General features: G+C 36.9%; 1 pseudogene; it reads left to right on the plus strand.

Moving 5' to 3' along the window:
- The first annotated feature begins 12383 nt into the window (after positions 1 to 12383).
- Positions 12384 to 13330, plus strand: LOC100735056 (olfactory receptor 2L3-like; annotated as a pseudogene).
- The last annotated feature ends 5913 nt before the right edge of the window (positions 13331 to 19243 follow it).

The following is a 19243-nucleotide window of genomic DNA, read 5'->3' on the forward strand; positions in this document are numbered from 1 at the left end:
GACAGTCTAATACACTTAAGAAAAAACCACTTAACAAAGCAGACAATTAAATAGAACAGAAAGATAAAGAAGCAACAGCAGAAATATAGCATGTCACTAATAAACCAATATGTAACACTTATAACCATTAACATAAATGGTCTCAATGCACTAATTAAAAGAAATAGACTGGCAGAATGGATCAAGAAACAAAATCCAACCATATGCTGTTTACAAGAAAGCCATCTAACCCAAAAGGATACTCACAGACTGAAAGTCAAAGGATGGAAAAAAATACTTCATGCAACAGGAACCCAAAAAGGGGGGGGAGTAGCTATTCTGTTTGCAGACAATGTGAACTTCAAACCAATAATGATCAGAAGAGACAAAGCAGGTCACTACATACTGGTTACGGGAAAACTTCTAGAGGAAGAGATAACTATTTTAAATATATATGCACCAAATTCCAAAGCACCTAGTTATATAAAACAAGTAATATCAGAAATGAAAAACCAAATTAGCAGTAATAAAATTATAACAGGAGATTTTAACACACCATTGACACCAATGGACAGAACAACAAGACAGAAAATCAGCAAAGAGATAAAAGAACTGAATCACACCTGTGAACAAATGAAATTGATAGACATATACAGAGTAATCCGCCCAACAACAACAGAATACACATTTTTCTCAGCAGTACATGGGTCATTCTCTAAAATAGACCATATATTAACTCACAGAACATATTTAAAGAATTGCAAAAGAGTTGAAATCATCCCCTGCAGGTTATCAGATCATAGCGCTACGAAATTAGAAATTAATGATAAAAGACACTGCAGAAATCCCATAAACACATGGAAACTGAATAACACACTCTTGAATAATCAGTGGGTCACAGAGAAAATTAAAGAGGAAATTAAACAATACCTACAAACAAATGAAAACACAAATACAACTTACCGAAATCTGTTGGATGCAATGAAAGCTGTACTCAGAGGGAAATTTATTGTACTGAGTTCCCACATCAGGAAAACAGAACAAATACAAATAAATAACTGATGCTACACCTCAAACAGCTAGAAAAAGAAGAGCAAGTCAAGCTCAAAGCCAAAAGAAGAGAGGAAATTATAAAAATCAGAGCAGAAATCAATGCAATAGAGACTAAGAAAACAGTACAAAGAATCAATGAATCAAAGAGTTGGTTCTTTGAAAGAATAAATAAAATTGATAAGCCCCTAGCCAACCTTATTTTAAAAAGGAAAGAAAAAGCTCAAATTCATGCAACAAGGAATGAAAAAGGTGAAATCACTACAGGCCCAATAGAAATACAGAAGATCATTAACACCTATATCAAAAACCTCTACTCTCAAAGGTAAGATAAGACAGAAGAAATAGACAGATTTCTAGAAGCATATGAAGTACAAAAGCTAGGTCAAGAAGAAGTAAAACTGCTGAATAACCCAATTTCTATTCATGAAATCAAAAATGTAATTAAGTCATTACCTACAAAGAAGAGCCCAGGCCCAGATGGATTCACTGCAGAATTCTACAAGAAATACAAAGAGGACCTAAAGCCAACACTCCTCAAACTCTTCAATGAAATTGAAAGGGAAGCAATCCTTCCTAAGTCATTCCTGGAAGCAAATATTACTCTAGTACCAAAACCTGAGAAAGACCCAACTGAAAAAGAGAACTACAGACCAGTTTCCTTAATGAACACAGATGTAAAGCTCCTCAATAAAATATTGGCAAATAGGATGCAGCAAGTCATCAAGAAGATTATACACCATGACCAAGCGGGATTCATTCCAGGGATGCAGGGATGGTTCAATATACGGAAATCAATAAATGTAATCCACCATATCAATAGAGTCAAAAGTAACAATCACATGATCATTTCTATAGATGCAGAAAAAGCTTTTGATAAGGTACAACATTAATTTATGATAAGAACTTTACAGAAAAATGGAATAGATGGTCTTTACCTCAACATAACAAAGGCCATGTATGACAACCAACAGCCAGTATCATACTAGAAGGCCAAAAATTGAAGGCTTTTACTTTAAAATCAGGCACAAGACAAGGATGTCCCCTGTCATCACTTCTATTTAATACAGTACTGGAAATACTAGCCAGAGCACTTAGACATGAAAGAAAAATAAAAGGTGTAAAGATAGGAAAAGAAGAAGTTAAATTATCACTATTTGCAGATGATATGATACTCTACATAGAAGACCCCAAAAACTCCATTGAAAGACTCCTAGATATAATAAATAAATTCAGCAATGTGGCTGGATATAAAATCAATACTCAAAAATCAATAGCATTCTTATATACTAACAACAAAATCACAGAGAGAGAAATAAGAGAAGCCACACCCTTCACACTAGCAACCAAGAAAATGAAATATTTAGGAATTACTCTCATGAAAGAAGTGAAAGACCTATACAGGGAAAACTATAATACATTGAAAAATGAAATTGAAGATGATCTCAGGAAATGGAAAGACACCCCTTGCTCATGGATAGGAAGAATAAATATTGTGAAAATGGCCATTCTCCCAAAACTGTTATACAGATTCAATGCAATCCCAATAAAAATACCATCAACATACCTCATAGATCTAGAGAAATCAATTCTAAAATTCATCTGGAACCAGAAGAGACCTAGAATAGCTAGGACAGTTCTAAGCAGCAAAGATAAGGCAGGAGGCATCACAATCCCTGACTTGAAGCTATACTACAAAGCAACTGTAGTAAAATCAACATGGTACTGGAATCAAAACAGAGCCGAAGACCAATGGAATAGATTAGAAGATACAACCACAACTACAAACACACTCAACCACCTCATCTTTGATAAAGGGGCCAAAAATGTTCACTGGAAGAATGACAGTCTCTTTAATAAATGGTGTTGGAAAAACTACTCTCCATTTGCTGAAAACTAAACCTAAACCCATGCCTGTCACCATATACTAAAATAAAATCTAAATGGATCAAAGATCTAAATATTAAAACAGAAACATTAAATCTATTGGACTACAAATTGGGTAAAAACCTTGAAGACATAGGGGTAGGTAGAGAACTCATGAAGAAGACTCAAACTGCACGGGAAATACTTCCCAGAGTCAAAAACTGGGATCACATCTTATTAAAAAGTTTTTGTACATCGAAAGAAATCTCTAACATAGAGAAAAGAAAACCCACAAACTGGGAAAAAATCCTAGTGAACTGTCCCTCAGACAAAGGACTTTTCTCTAAAACAAACAAATAATTTTAAAAAAAATCAGACCCCCAAAATTCAAAGATCCCATCCAAAAATGGGCATTGGAGATGAATAAACAATTTTCAGATGAAGAAATACAAAAGACAAATAAATACATGAAAAAATGCTCATCATCATTGGTCATTAGAGAAATGCAAATTAAAACCACACTGAGATTTCATCTCACTCCTGAAAGAATGGCCAAGATCTAGAAAACCACCAATAACAAATGCTGGAGAGGCTGTGGGGAAAAAGGAACTCTCCTGCACTGTTGGTGGGAGTGTAGACTGGTGCAACCATTGTGGAGGTCAGTCTGGAGATTTCTCAGAAAGCTGGGACTGGAAGCACCATTTGACCCAGCTATTCCACTCCTAGGCATATTCCCAGAAGAACTGAAAGCATCATACCACAGTCATATATGTGCACCTATGTTTATAGCAGCACAATTTGTAATAGCCAGATCTTGGAAATAACCTAAGTGTCCATCAATTGAGGAATGGATAAAAAAAGTTGTGGTATTTTTATACAATGGAGTACTACTCAGCTACAAAGAATGATCACATTGAGACATTTATAAATAAATGGATGCAGCTTGAGACCATACTTATAAGTGAAATAAATCAAACTCACCTGTATAAATACCAAATAGTTTCCCTAGTGTAAGAAACGATGAGAATACATGAAAGTACGTGGTAATCCTGATTCCCAGTCACACTGGTTTGAAGCCATATAATGTTTTCTCTCATTACTTGGAATGGTTTTAATTTGGGTGTTTTTATTTTATTGTCTGTGATACTACAAATGACTATTTTGAAGAGAATAAGAGCGTAATAACTAGCGCTGATTTAATATCATCCTGTTTTGAAGCCCCATCAAGTTTTTGTTCATTTGTTTCCATTGGTTCTAACATGTGGTACCTTATTATATCTTAATGTATGCGATAGTATAAGCTAGTTTTTTATAGACAAAGAGATAATATAGAAATTGATGTTTGGTTTCTACTGGCTGGTTCTAAATTCCCTACAACAATTTCATTCTCTTGAACGGTCTCACACTGTCTTGATAAATTTGATGCTATAGTATACGAAGTTAGACTCAAATATTTCAAGGAAAGAGTCACTATGGTAACTACTATTAATGTCAAGATATCTGTGGGTGAAACACAATGATGGTTAAATTTTTCGATTCTGACCGGTGTTGTTATATTGATATGTTTTTTTTTTTTTTATCTCAGTCTCCCCCCCCCCCACTTTTTCTTTCCTTTTTTAAAAAAGTTAATTTATTTCTTAGTATCTTTTAACTAAGGGAAATTTAAATTAAAAATAGTTTTATAAGAGGCCCAACACAACTGCTTTTAGTGTGACTAGAAAAAATAGTTGACACACATGGAAATGTAACTGCTGTGGACTTTAAGATGAAATGTGTAATCAATGAGCTGATTTCTTCCTAGAAGAAACATGTCCATTGCCTGCTGTTGAAGCATTTCTACCACATGTCAGACATCAACACAGTGGCAGGAAAATGCAGGGATTTACTGAATAAGGTTATTGGCAAAATACTATACATAGCATCTCTCTCCTAGCAAGTGGTCAACTGAAACAAAATGGAATAAGGAACACAATCAACAAGCTTCTTTACTGAAATAGCCTAAATAAACTCATCTACTATAAGCACAAAGTATACATTGCCAGAAACTGACATGGCCCATCTAGGTGGCACACAGTGTCCTCACAGAGACACAGGCAACTGATGGAGGAGACTCATAAGCTCTCAGCCAGGTAGGACAAGGGAAGAAGACCTAGTCTCAAAATTAAAAATAATAAAAATAGTAAGGTAAGGGCAAGCATGGACCTCAGGTGTGGACTACTTTCTAGCTTAGGCAAGGTCGCAAGTTTCATACCCAGCAGTGCAACAGGAGCAAAAGAATCGGTGATGGCACAATACTCACCATGCGCCTGAGAATGAGTCCTACAAAGACAACCTCCATGCCATTCTGTGGTCACATGCAGCTCCAAAAGGCCACTTGGTGACCTTGACCCTATTGCTTCCATGCGTGTTGGGTGGATGTGTACACCCTTGATTCCCACCTCACGTGAATGTCTGGAATCGAAAACTCCTTGATGGAGCATTGGCTGTAGCTGAGCTCTGAACAGGGTAGAGGGAGTTTGGGTCATAGCATGGATACTGGAGTTTTGCAGGCCAAGAGGTGGCTAAAGAAAGGAGAGAATGAATATTGTCTAATGTTCTCCATTCTTTCTACTAATTCAGGTTTCCTAATGTCCAATGTTTATTTTAGGGCATTGTGTGTAAAATTGGAACCATATGAGAAGTGCCATTTACAGCATAGGTGATGTCCATTTTAGGATGTGTGATTTATTGATCAATGTTCTTAATTTGAAGATAAAAATTCAATAGTTGCAAACACAGACAAATCCATACACTTACACACATAGCATTTTTAAAATTTAGGTACTGCATTCTTTTCTTTTCATTTAGTATGAACAGAACAAGTAGAACCATGGCTTTGATACTCCCACTGTGTGGGTCCCTGTTTCACACAGGTGCTAAGGCTGCCACTTGCTTTGGGTGCTTGCATGGGGAGGATGTGACCGCTCCTGGTGAACTGCTCAGAGCACAGCAAGTTCCTGAGGTGGTTCTGGACTACCATCACCCACGTTGGCTAGGGCTGGGTCCTCTGTGGCCGAGGCTGCCCTGGCACCCAGATCCCAGCTCCACAGTGTCACTGACACAACTTTGTGTGATTTACTGTCTGGGCCCCAGTAGCACTGATGGGTCTATAAGGGACTGAAAGCAGGTAGATGCTGAAGTGTCTTTACCTGTAGAAATACTCTGAGCCCCTGCACCCTGCACCCCATGACAGACCTCAATCTGTCACTGTTTCTGAAGAGTTTTGTGCTTCAAGTAGGAACCAAGCCTGGTGTTCTGATTTTGCCAGGCTGCGTTCTGACCTGTGTTCAACGGGGACTGTAAAACATGAATCTATTTTTCCAGTCACTAATGTGGGAAATTTATACGTCCTTATTTCAAAGTCACCAGCAAAGCAATGATAATCAAGAGTGTGGTAGGGACAGGAAGATACAGAGTCCAACAGAACAGAGGGTGAAGCCCAGAAAAGTCCTTTGCACAGTCATGTTATTTTCCACAAGGGCTCAAACAACATGCAGTAGGGAAAGTGCAGTGTTTTCAACTAATATGTTGGAGAAACTGGGCATTACCTGGACAGCTTTAGATTTGAACTATGATAATCATAAGTATTAAGTTATATGAAGTTGGTTAAAATTTTGAATGTCATAATTAAAGACATGAATCTCATGAGAGTAATATAGTTTTCATATACAAGCCTCATTATATTTTTAGCAAAGACCTCATAGATAAGACATCAAAATTAGACGTAAAAAGTAAATACGTTTTAATTTTGTGAAATTAAAAAAAAAACACATTAATTATTGCTTTCAATACAGGGAAAAGACATTCCATGGACTTGGAGAAGTATTTGTTGAAATTAAAAGGCATAAATCTCAAAAGTGTTTAAGTACCTCTTTCTAGTGACATGCAACAATAATTTGAAAATGAAGTAATCAAAACCTTTATAAAAGAAGGAAAAGTCTGGGTGAATCTCAGGGTTACAGCACTAGATAACATCAAGAGGCTCTAAGTTCACTGCCCAGCATCATCCAAACAAGGACTTTTGGTTTGATTACACATCTTTCTGAAGAAGATGTACAGATGACCACCAAGCATAAGAGTACGTGGTTCACTTATTAGTAATCGGGAAATGAAAATCAGAGCCTCGTTAAGATAAATCTCTATACCCAGCAGGAAACCTACCATTAAGACAAAAACCAACAAAGAATAAAACAAGAGGGAACACCAGGTATTGGAGAGGGTGACAAGAATGCTGGCACATTAGAAGAACCTTGGTGCATTACTGATGAAAATTTCTAAAGTTGTGAGCCACCATGAAAGGGGTTTGGCAGCTCCTCAACCTGTTGCACATGGAAGGGTCATATTTTTAGGCAACTCCAGGTCACTGATATGGATGTTTCAACTCTAGTGTTTACAACAACACTGTGCATGATAATTGGAAGTTATAACCACCTCAACACCTGGAGATGACATAAAATAGATAAGCTATGTCCATCTAGTAGAATATTATTTTACCTAAAAAGGAATAAAAATGCCATACATGCTCTGAGTTTGAACCTAGAGACATTATTCTAAATGCAATAAGTCAGAACAAAACAGACACATATTGTACCATTCAATATTAACAGGAAGCTTAGGAGAAGTAACTGATAATCTGGGAACCACAGAGCTCATAGAATCACAGGCCAGGAGAATAAGTGCTTTCTGGTTACGGGATGATGAGGGAGACCGGCTGGGGGGACTGAGGCCCTCATCTGTGGTGATGAGAGAGCCAGGCAGTGTGGTGTGTGCCCACATGGCCACAGGGAAGTTAATCAGCTGGCATCCTGCAGTTTACTCAAATGTGAGCCAGGCTAGTGGCAGACAGATGGATCCTCTGTCACTCTCATTGCTTGTGCCCGTGTCTCAGTGAGTAAGGCCAAGTTGCACCAGTCAATCAGGGCTCTTTGCCTAAGGGAGATCAGAGCCCCCTGGCCCCACATTCTAAGTTGTTCTGAATCTCCTTGTGTTTCATTGTTCCTGTGCCTTTGTCAGGGGCAAAACTTGTAGGTTGGCAAGCTGTAGTGTGGATTTGCCAAGTGTGGGTGATGAGAAGTTCTAGAGCTGTGTGAGGTAGGTGATTGCACAAAATGGGAAGCTGCTAATTTGAAGAATTAGCAATTCCACAAGCAAGTAACCTGATAATTTTTAAAGATACATTTTACCAGAATATTGAAATTAGAAAAAATAAACTTATAGTAGGCCAGTAGAATTTCTTCCCAGGAAAATTCCCATTAGTTTAGTGATCAAAATCACAAAAAAGACATTGGACAGCTTTTAATGTTTTATCTGCAATGAATTATAATGTCAATATTTCCTAAATAGCCCCCCATGAAAGTTGGGTATGTCAACCAGTTATTATTAATTTAAAAACTTAGCACAAATAACTGTGATACAGTTATTATCAACATGAGACAAATTTGATCAGAATAGTACATAAAGCAAATTAAAAGTTGATTCTCAAATGCCAGATATTTTAGGAATTTCTTCCAATGTGCTGATGTTAAATTTACCATATTTCATTGTAATGTGGTAAATTTTCTGTCCAGTAAAAGCAAATGGCAAATGTATGGAAGGTGTGCTATGAGTAATAAATATGTAAGTCCTGTGATACCTTAAGACATAGAGATATAATGGTATTTGGAGAGCCTGAACAGATTAATTCCCTATTGAACTGACCCGTAACACAACTAGGAATATTAAAAAAAAAAAAAAAAAAAAAAAGCAAAACAAAACAAAAAACAAAAAAACATCTGGTAGGGCTCCTTCTTCAGCCTTGGCCAAACGCCAACTTGTGTGCTGTGGACTTGGCCTCTGTGGTCCTGGTCCCAGTGGACTTTCCCAAGGAAGTACATATGTGAATGCAGATGCCTCCATGTCAATGCACCCTGGATTCATGAGACTTAGGATGTTCACAAAGGTGTCACTGCTGAGGAGCACAAGAAGCAGACGTGAGTGTGTGGGCTGTCCAGAAATATTACCGATGATTTCCAGAAAATATGGCTTTGTCCATGGGATGCCCATCAGATAACAGTCAGCCACCCGATCCAGTGAAAGAAGACGAGGCACATAGTCCAAATGATTTTTTAATGTTCAATTTTTATATGAAATTCAAACTCTTGAGAAAGGGCTTAAAGTAATGAAGTTTGTGACCTTAGAAGATTTTCTACAAGAGAATTTCAGAAAGAATTTTATTACATTAACGTGAATGCACAAAAGAGATGAATGGTAATTGACAGATTTTTTTTTCCTGAAGATCAAAGTGAGTATGCTTCATAAATAAATGTAAAACATTCATTAAAATCATGAAGGTGCTTTACATTCCTGAGTAAAATGCACCATGTAATTGTGGAGAGGAGGAATGCAATTCTTGATGCCTAATGTGAATTGAGAGAGAAATTGATACTTGGGAAATGGCTAACAACATCCAAAATTAGTTTTCCTCCCTGTATAGTGAGACTGAGATACATTTTAATTGATCCCATTTTCTTCAAATTGTAATGAATTTAATGTTAATAAAGACAGTATATAATAAAATATACAACTAAATTTGCATAACAATATTTCAAAATGTGAGATAGTATTTTAAAACTTTTAATATATTTGTATTTATTTGTATAAATGTAGATGCTTGAGTGTTTTAACATACATATTTCAGTAATAGTACATGTCTGTGAAAAATTATACTAATGTATGTACTTCCTGTACATTTGCGCATGCATTTGAACACCTGCATTGGTGGTGCGCTAGGACCGTTCACTTACAATCTCTGCATCACAGGTTTCTCCCCTATAGAAGGTCGCAGTAAGTGTCTCCTTGGAGGAAATACTTTGAGGTTTAGACCCAGTGGCACCCTGAATAAACCCTGTCACACTCCTGGCGACAGTGTGTGAGGACAGTCTGCAAAGTCCATGTCTCCCTCTGTCATCTCAGGCAGGACCGAGCCCCGAGCCACAGCCTGCTGCTTCCATGTGGCCTGACCAGGTCCTCAGTGTCCCCTGTGTACCCCGTCCTCCAGTGTGAACACAGGCTCTTATGAGGTCCACATTCCTCACCTGGAGGGGCGGATGAAGAATCAAAGTGAGTGGGAATTTGTAAAATGCGATTCATGTATATTGATCCCATATTTGCACACCCATGCACACACACACACACGTAATTTGTCCAGAAATGTTCATTTGCCCTATTGAAACAGACACTTGATGCCCGAGGCCGCTTCTGTGTGAGAACCAGTGTTTGAGTTCTGTGTGCAAGCACCATGTGGGGCTGCATTGTGATGCTGTGCCCTGGGCCATGGAGGATCACAGAGATGATGATCTGGGTTCCTAAGATATGGTTTGAATATAAATATGGTGTAGAAGTTACTTTTCTGTTTCATTTCCTCTTGGAATTCTGTAAGAAACTGTAACCGTCTTCTCATGGACAGTGTGCCTTTGACAAAATTGTTCATGAAATTCAGGATAGAAATTGTTCTAGTATCAGGTGCATTAGTAATTTCTAATATGCTTTATCTTGCTGCAAATTTAATTTCTTATGTAAATTAAGCATGATTGCATCAATCTGCTTTCCTAATGATTCTGATGAAATTTATATAAATATGTTCTAGTAACTTTTTCTTGGAGTGTTCTATGTAATGCTCTCCATGTTTAGATGTATAGTAGAGATGTGTCCACAGCAGTTTTAATGCAGTTTTATTATCCAGATCCACAGGGCAGAAATAAGATTTCATCTGCAATCCATAAACAACACATGGTAAGCAAACACAGTGGAATGCTCAGTTTTCACAGGAAAATGCTGACATAGGACACACAATGGACAAATACTGACAATCTTGTCCCAATATGTCATAGTAAGTCTTTTAGACTTCCAAAGGTTAAAAAACAATGGCACATGAGTTTTTCCAACATGGTTCAGGATAGTACTTTATTTCCCTTAAAATATGTTGTGAATCCACATCCAGAATGATGTAGTATATTTCAGGATGTTTTGTTTATTCTAATAGGGTTCAGATACTTAGGAAAATTGTACTGTGTTAGTCACTTCTATGATCACAGCTATGTAGCACTCAGCACATTCATACAACTGTGCTTTAAAAGTCCACCATACATAGCTCTGGACATTTTTCACCTTACTGCAGAATAGGTGGAAAAGCTTTAAATAACACCTCTCCTTCTGTTCATTCTCCTTCTGTTCAGCCAGCCCCTGAAAAACCTCATCTTTCTCTCTAATTTTGACCAGGGAGTTTATTTCATGAAGTGAATTTATACAGCATTTGTTCTTTTGTGATTGGAATATTTCACATGGCTCAAAGTTGTTTATTTTATGCCTCTTTCATTATATGCCAACATTGTTCCCTTTGAAACACTAAGTATTCCATTGTGTTTGCATACGACATTTTATTATGCTTCATCTAAAGATGAGCTCTTTTTTCTCCCTGTGAATATGGTGAATTTTCTTACATGAAAATGGCTATTAAAACAGATGTAATACTCATCCAAACGTGGAGTTATTATATCACTGTAGTATTGTTACAATCGGAGTGATCACTATAGTAATTATCACTGTGACCATAAGGTTTATAAACACACAAATAATAAATATTTCAAGCCTTTCTTTTTCTATCAAGACATCCTTTCTCTTTCATTTGCTTCTTTAATCAAGATTTACCTTGTGAGTATGTGGTGCTGTCTCACTTCAGTTTTGATTTGAATTTGCCAGCTGATGACTTATACTGAGCATCTCTCATTATGTCTGCTGTCCACCTGCTTATGGAGGAAGGTGCTGGAACAGGAAGAATGATGGCCAGCCATAGAAATAAAACTGCCAAGGAACACGACTTTATTTAAAAGGTGTGTGGCAGCAAGAATACATCAAGACTTTTGAACAAAAGAGATTTACAAAGACATCTGACCTAATGCAAGTTGGGTGGGGGAGATTCGGGACAAAGACTATCAAAAGTAATAGTTATTTCCACAAAATGGGTGCTTAACCCATGAAATATTAGAAATAGGTCAGAAAAAAATGACTACTTAACAAAATCATATGTGAGTGCATTAAACCTTGTAAATAATACAGAAAGGGTTAAAAGTGTTGTGGTTCAGGGTTTTCAAGTGCATATTTTGAACTAAATCAGAATCTGACATAATTTAAGTCAATATATTGCAGTGAAGCATTCATAGCATGAAGTTAAAATATAAATGTTCTGTGAATTTTCAAGTTTCATACACAGATTTCATATCATGATTGTTGTTTAAAATAAAGTAGATAATGAAAATGTCATTTACTTTTTCAGAATTGAATTCTCATTGCAATATTATACAGCTGATGAACAAGGAACAACAAAATTACATCAGCGAATTGCTCAAAGTTGGTTATGATCTGTAATTATTCACGGTTGTGTCTGTCTTTAGGGTAATCCATACTATTACAAAATGGAAAATTGCACTCATATCTTCACTGACTTCATTCTCCTGGGCCTGCCCCCCACATCAAGGGCTGCCCTTGTCCTCTTCATTCTCATTGTCCCCATCTTCCTGATAGCCCTGGCTGGAAACCTGGCCATGGTCCTGCTCATCCTCCTGGACGCCCACCTCTATAACTCCCATGTATGTCCTGCTCAGTCAACTCTCCCTCATGAACCTCATGTACACCTACACCACTATCCACAAGATGGTCTCTGACTTTCTATGTGGAAACAAGTCTGTCTACATCATTGGATGTGTGTTCCAGGTTTTCTTCTTTGTGCCTTTAGGAGGTTTTGATTTTGATACACTGATTTTGATGTCCAAGGCCTATGAGCATTATGTGACTATTTGCTTTCCTCAGCACTACCCCATCCACATGAACAGAAGAGTGTGTGTGCTGATGATCCTGGGATCTTGGACACTGGGCACTGTCAACACCTGTGCTCATATAGTGTATGCCTTTCATATCCCTTACTGCTCATCCAGGGCCATCAGTCATTTCTTCTGTGAAGGCCCAGCCATGCTGCCTCTGGCCTGTGTGGACAGCAGCATCTATGAATACACTGTGTTCTTCAGCACCATCATCTTTCTCCTGCTCCCTTTCGTTGTCATTGTGTCTTCCTATGGGAAAGTTTTCCTTGCTGTCTACCACAATAGCTTACCAGAAGGCAGGAAGAAGGCCTATTCCACCTGCAGCACCCAACTCTCTGTGCTGACTTTCAACTATGCACCTTTTGTCCACACTTATGTCCCCCCCCAAATCCTTCTGATCTCCAGCACAGGCCAAGATCTTGGCTGTCTTTTATACCATACTCACCCCAATGCTCAATCCTATAATCTATAGCCTGAGGAACAAGGAGGTGATGGGGGCCCTAGAAAGAATGAGTAGGAGAATCTGCTCTGTTAAAATGTAAGTAACAATTTGCATGAGAGTTTTGACAAATGGATCTTCATTAGAAAAGTATTTAATATCCAGGTGTCTTCACGTAAATTTAATATTTTAACACTTGTTAATACAATTATGTATTCTAGGTCATAGTGTTTTATTATTTTTGTTTCTTCCCAATCAAAATAATAAATTTATATGGCTTATTTATGTGTGGAATATATTTTAATAATATGGAGAAATGAATTGGTAAATGCAGCAACATTACCAAACTTTAAAAATATGAGTGGTAACAAATGCTGGAGATGCTGTGGAGAAAAAGGAACTCTCCTGCTCTGTTGGTGGAGTGTAGGCTAGTGCAACCACTGTGGAGGTCAGTCTGGAGATTTCTCAGAAAACTAGGACTGGAAGCCCCATATGACCCAGCTATACCACTTCTAGGCATATTCCCAGAACTGAAAGCATCATACCACAGTGATATATGTGCACCAATGTTTATAGCAGCACAATTTGTAATAGCCAGATCTTGGAAACAACCTAAATGTCCATCAACTGAAGAATGGATTAAAAGTTGTGGAATTTTTATGCAATGGAGTACTACTCAGCTATAAAGAATGACCGCATTGAGATATGTATAAATAAATGGACGCAGCTTGAGACCATACTCATAAGTGAAATAAATCAAACTCACATGTATAAATACCAAATAGTTTCCCTAGTGTAAGAAATGATAAGAATATATAGAAGTATGTGTAAATCATGACTCCTAATCATATTGGTTTGAAGCCATATAAAGTTTTCACTCATTAACCATAATGGTTTTAACCTGGGTTGTTCGATTTTAGTATCTATGATAGTACGAATAGCTATTTTGAAGAAAGCAGCACAACATAAAAGCTAGTGCTGATTTAATACAGTCTTGTTTTAAAGTTCCATCAAGTTGTAGTATATCTGTTTCCACTGGTTTTAACATGTTGTATCTTACTATATTTCACTATATGCTATAATATAAACAAAACTCTTTATAGGCAAAGAGATAATATAGAAACCATTGTTTGTTTTCTATTAGCAGGTTCTAAATACCCTGTAATTCTTGCATTCTCTTGAAAGGCTTCACACTGTCTAGATATGCTTGATATTATAGCACTTGAAGTTACACTCAAATAATTTAAGGAAGGAGGCACTGTGGTGACTACTATTATGTTAGATTATCTGGTGGTGAAACACAATGATGCTTGAATTGCTCGGTTCCGCCTTGCATTGTTCTATTACAATATCCTTTCTTATCTCAATCTTCCCCCTATTTTTAAATTAATCTATTTTCTCTCATTTTTTTAATTAAGGGAAAACCAAATTAAAGAACAACGGGACATATTATAGTAACATTTTGTTGACCTATTAACCTGACTTGAACCCCAGTATTGCTCTCCCCATCTTGTTCTGTCTGATTATTATATATTCTATTTTGATAGTATCAAGTTTGAGGGTATAGGCAATCACTTTGAAGGCAATAAGATATACTATGATGCCCAATATGGATTGGCTATCATCCTTTTTTTTTTTTTTTTTTTTTGAAGTCCTGTAAGGTCCTCAGTGTAGATTTTATTGGTTTTGGTCCATATTGTTTTGATCAATTCTATTATACCTGATGATATAGACAACTCAATTTGAAAATAGCAAGAGGTACAATGGTAACCTGGTATTCTATTTTTGATCTCCTGGTATTCTATTTTTGCATCACGTGCTATGCCCACCCTTTTGTTCTAACTGACTCTGTTTTGTTTAGTCACATTTGTTTTTATTCTCTTCAAAAAAATAATAAGAACCGTGAGAGAAAAAAAAACCCTAAAAGTCTAATTGTTACTGTAAAAAAAAGAGAGGAAAGTAAGGTGGACTAAGGGATATACCTGCAGGTATGTTCGAGAGTGTAGGATGGAAAACCATATAACTGAGCTTTTGTTGGATCATTGAACGGAACTGTCTCCAATTCCACTGTATGAATGTTCACTTTATATGCTTTAATTTAGTGACTGTTTCTGGGAAGATAATGTGTAGCCTGTTAACTGGTGATTTTGTATTGTATATATTTTTTCCTAGAAATACTGTATTATTTGTACCCTTTTACTGCATTGATTTTTAATGTCCTTTCTTTTTTTTTTCTTCTCTCTTTAAATAAAAAAAATACAAAAAAATGAGTTGTGATGAAAGAATCAGGAAATCAAGAGATAGGTCTTGCAAAGTATTAGCAAAAAAAATCTGCACCCAATCTCCATAAATATGACTGTGATGAAAATGACATGATCAAGTTGGAAATAGAGAAGCTTATTGGTAATTATTTAATACACCTCTATTCTAAAATCTATAGAGTGCAGAGAAAATATTATGATTTTAAAATCTGTCTAAACTACAAAATTTTCCAAGATGATACAATGTCTCTGAATAACCTAATAACATTCAAAGTTATTGAGGCAGTGATAAACACCTGTACTCTAAGATTGGTGCATAAAGTGATGGATTCACCAATGATTAGAAAGAACATTGGGCAGGAGGAGCAAAGGTGATGGATAGATAACTGGCTACAGAAGCTCCCCTGAGATAGTCAACTTAGAATTCAACATAATACAGAGTGGGGAGCCCCAAAAAGAGGGAGATGAATTCTCTCTTCCCAAGAAGAACTTAAGGTGACTTTCCGACCATCCGAGGTCCTGCTGTGACTGGCTGACACTGTGACTTGCCAGGGTCCTGCTGCACCTTGCCATGGTCCTGCTGCCTGGCCAGGGTCCTGTCACGACTTGCCAGCTGTCTGAGGTCCCACCACTTCAACTCACTGGAGGCACAGTTACATTGAGTTCGAGGGTCATCGAGCTGAACAGAGAGCTGAGTTGGCCGAGAGTCTACATCGACCTGTGGTGAGTGATGGGAGTGGAGCCATTAAAATAGGAGACTCCAGTGGACAACATTCTGGGACCAGGCAGAACTGGCAAGTACAAAGGGCATAAGTGACTTCAGTCAATTGTTTCCTTCCCAAATGGGATTGGTGGAGTGAGTTAGACCTGAATCATGTGACCCAACTGAGACCCAATAGGTTATCCTGAGATCAAATCCCTGCTGCAGTGGTGCATACTAACCACACTGGCCCAGTGGGGCCTCAGAAGTTTGGCTGGTTCGGAAGTTGGGCATTGCAGAGTGATACAGTAGTGCATGCCATAGCAGCTTGACTGATCTGGAGGGGAGGGGCCAGCATACACTGTCCCTGTCTGCAACTCTCTACCACACTGTAGTGTGAAGGGTCATCTAGGCAGTGCGATTCAGAAGAATTGTAACCAACAAAGAAAGAACCTGGGGCCTCCTGGAAGAAGCAAAAAAGATGGGAAGAGGAAACAACAACAAAAAGTCCCCAGGCCCCAAGCCTGAGAACATTGACTCAGGCCAGGTAAATACAAAGGAGAATGAGAACAGCAAAATATGCAATATCAGACACAGCACCAATGGACATAAAGATATATATTGGGGACCTTATAGACGAATTCAAAAGTGAAATATTTAGCCAAATAAAGCAAGATATAAGAAGATTAATAAAAGAGATACTAAGCACACCTCAAGCAGACACAGACAGAAGAAGGGAGGAACTCAAACAAAGGAGAGAACAATTTGGTGAAACATATAAAAGAAATATAGAATACATGAAGCAGATTCAAAGAGTTCACCAGGAAATTAAAAAACTCTATGGAAAGATGGCAAATCAGCTTGAAAGAAACTAGGGATAGATTATCCAAACTGGAGGACAAATTTGCAATGTGTGAGTATGAAAGGGAAAACTTTATAAAAATAACAAGGAAACAAGCAGTAACGATACAAAGGGTAGAAGACGACAAAAGAATCCATAACTTGAGAATAAAGAATGTAAATGAAGAAGCTAGGATGCAAACAAATGAACTACCAAGGTTATTAAGAAATAATAAAAGAAACTTTCCAAACATAGGAAAAAGAAATGATATTCTGATATATGAGGCATACAGAACTCCAGCTACCTACATCCACAACAGACCTACACCCACAATATAATAATCAAGATCTTAGAAATTCAATATAAGAACAAAATACTAAAAACTGTTAGAGACAAGAAACAGATAACCTATAGAGGAAGGCCCATCAGAATAATGGTAGACTTCTCGACACAAACCATCAAGTCAAGAAGAGCCTAGAGCGAAATATTCCAAGCCCTGAAAGAAAGTAATATCCATCCCAGATTGATATACCCTGATAAATTGTCTGTAGAATTTAATGGAGAAACAAGATGCTTCCAAGACCAAGAGGAACTTGGGAAATTTGTAACCACCAATCCAACTCTACAGAATACTTCAGGGCATTCTAGAGAGAGAGAAAACTACTAGGACACCAGGAACAGTGGCAGAGAGGCCTCAATGAATGGAGCAGAAAACAGAATGAAGAAGATAAGCAGACAAGTGATGACAAAAAAAGAGCATAACAGAAATGAGGCAGAGAAGATTTTATTCAAAACTGATAGTATCAAGTATATAGGCAACTACACTGAAGATGACAAGACTCAATGATACACATTCTGGTTTGATAACTGCTGGTTTTTGAAGTTCTATACTATATACAAAGTTGTATTTTTATTAATACTGTTATGTACTAACATATTCAATTATAATATGTTTGATTATATAGCCAATTCTTTTGGAGATAACAAGAGACAACGCAAGAACTATGGTAGAACGATTTGCACAATGGTCTTACACGTTTATTTCATTTCACGTGTTTATAGGAATAAGTTTTGTTTTGTCCTGCTTTGTTTTGTTTCTCCCCTAATATAGAAAGGATATAAATACATGTTAAGACTCATGCATGTGTAGAATCCATAAACAGTTTATGAGAACTGATCATATGACACATGATGAAATGAACAGATACTTTGAAGAAAAAGAGACACTAAAATACCCAGTGCTGATCCTGGAGTGTCATAATGTGAAACCCAACAATAGTATTATTCTTTGTTCAGAGTGATATTAGCCTGCTTAGGTTTGTTCAATCTCAACATAATTGAAGATATGGATAACTGCATGTATGTTTAGGTGTATAGGATTGATAACCGTATTTCTAATTTTTGTTGGATAGTTGAACAGAACTGGTTGCAATCTCACTGTTTGAATCCCCACTTTATAAGCTCCACTTTAGTATCTTGAATAACTATTTGTAACAAGACAATCTGTAATCATCAACTAGTGATTTCTTACTGTTTATTTTTCTTTGAAATTATTATTTCTAACTGTTTTCTGTTTTGTTTAGTCTTTCTTTAAATTAAATTAAAAAAATAAGACACTACAATACCCAGTGCTGATCATGGAGTGTCATGATGTGAAATCCAGCAATACTATTATTCTTTGTTCAGAATGAGTTTAACTTGCTTTAGTTTGTTTAATCTAAACATAAATGAAGATATGTATAACTGCATATATGTTTAAGTGTATAGGATTGACAACCATGTTACTAAGTTTTTGTTGGACAGTTGAACAGAACTGTTTGCAGTTTCTCTGTTTGAATTCCCACTTTACATGTTCCATTTTTGTATCTTGAACAACTATTTGTAAAATGACAATATGTAAACATCAACTATTGATTTCTTACTGTTTATTTTTTCTCTGAATGTATGTATTAATTCTACTTATTTTCTGTTTTGTTTAGTCTTTCTTTAAATAAAAATTAAAAAAAGAAAAAGACATTGGGGAAGATCTCATGCAAATACTGTTTGTCTTGGTTACTTTTCTCTTGTTGCTGAGACAAAATACCTGACAACAAAAATGAAGGAAGGAAGGGTTTATTTCTTATAGTTCTTGGAGGTTTGAGTCCATACTCAACTGGCTACAAGGCAGTGTGGTGTAGGGCAGCCACTCATGGTGGCCACAAAAAAGCAAAAGCA

Source organism: Cavia porcellus, unplaced genomic scaffold (genome assembly GCF_034190915.1).
Source record: "Cavia porcellus strain 051 isolate PalLab524CR breed Dunkin Hartley unplaced genomic scaffold, mCavPor4.1 scaffold_2, whole genome shotgun sequence".
Classification (NCBI taxonomy): Eukaryota; Metazoa; Chordata; class Mammalia; order Rodentia; family Caviidae; genus Cavia; species Cavia porcellus.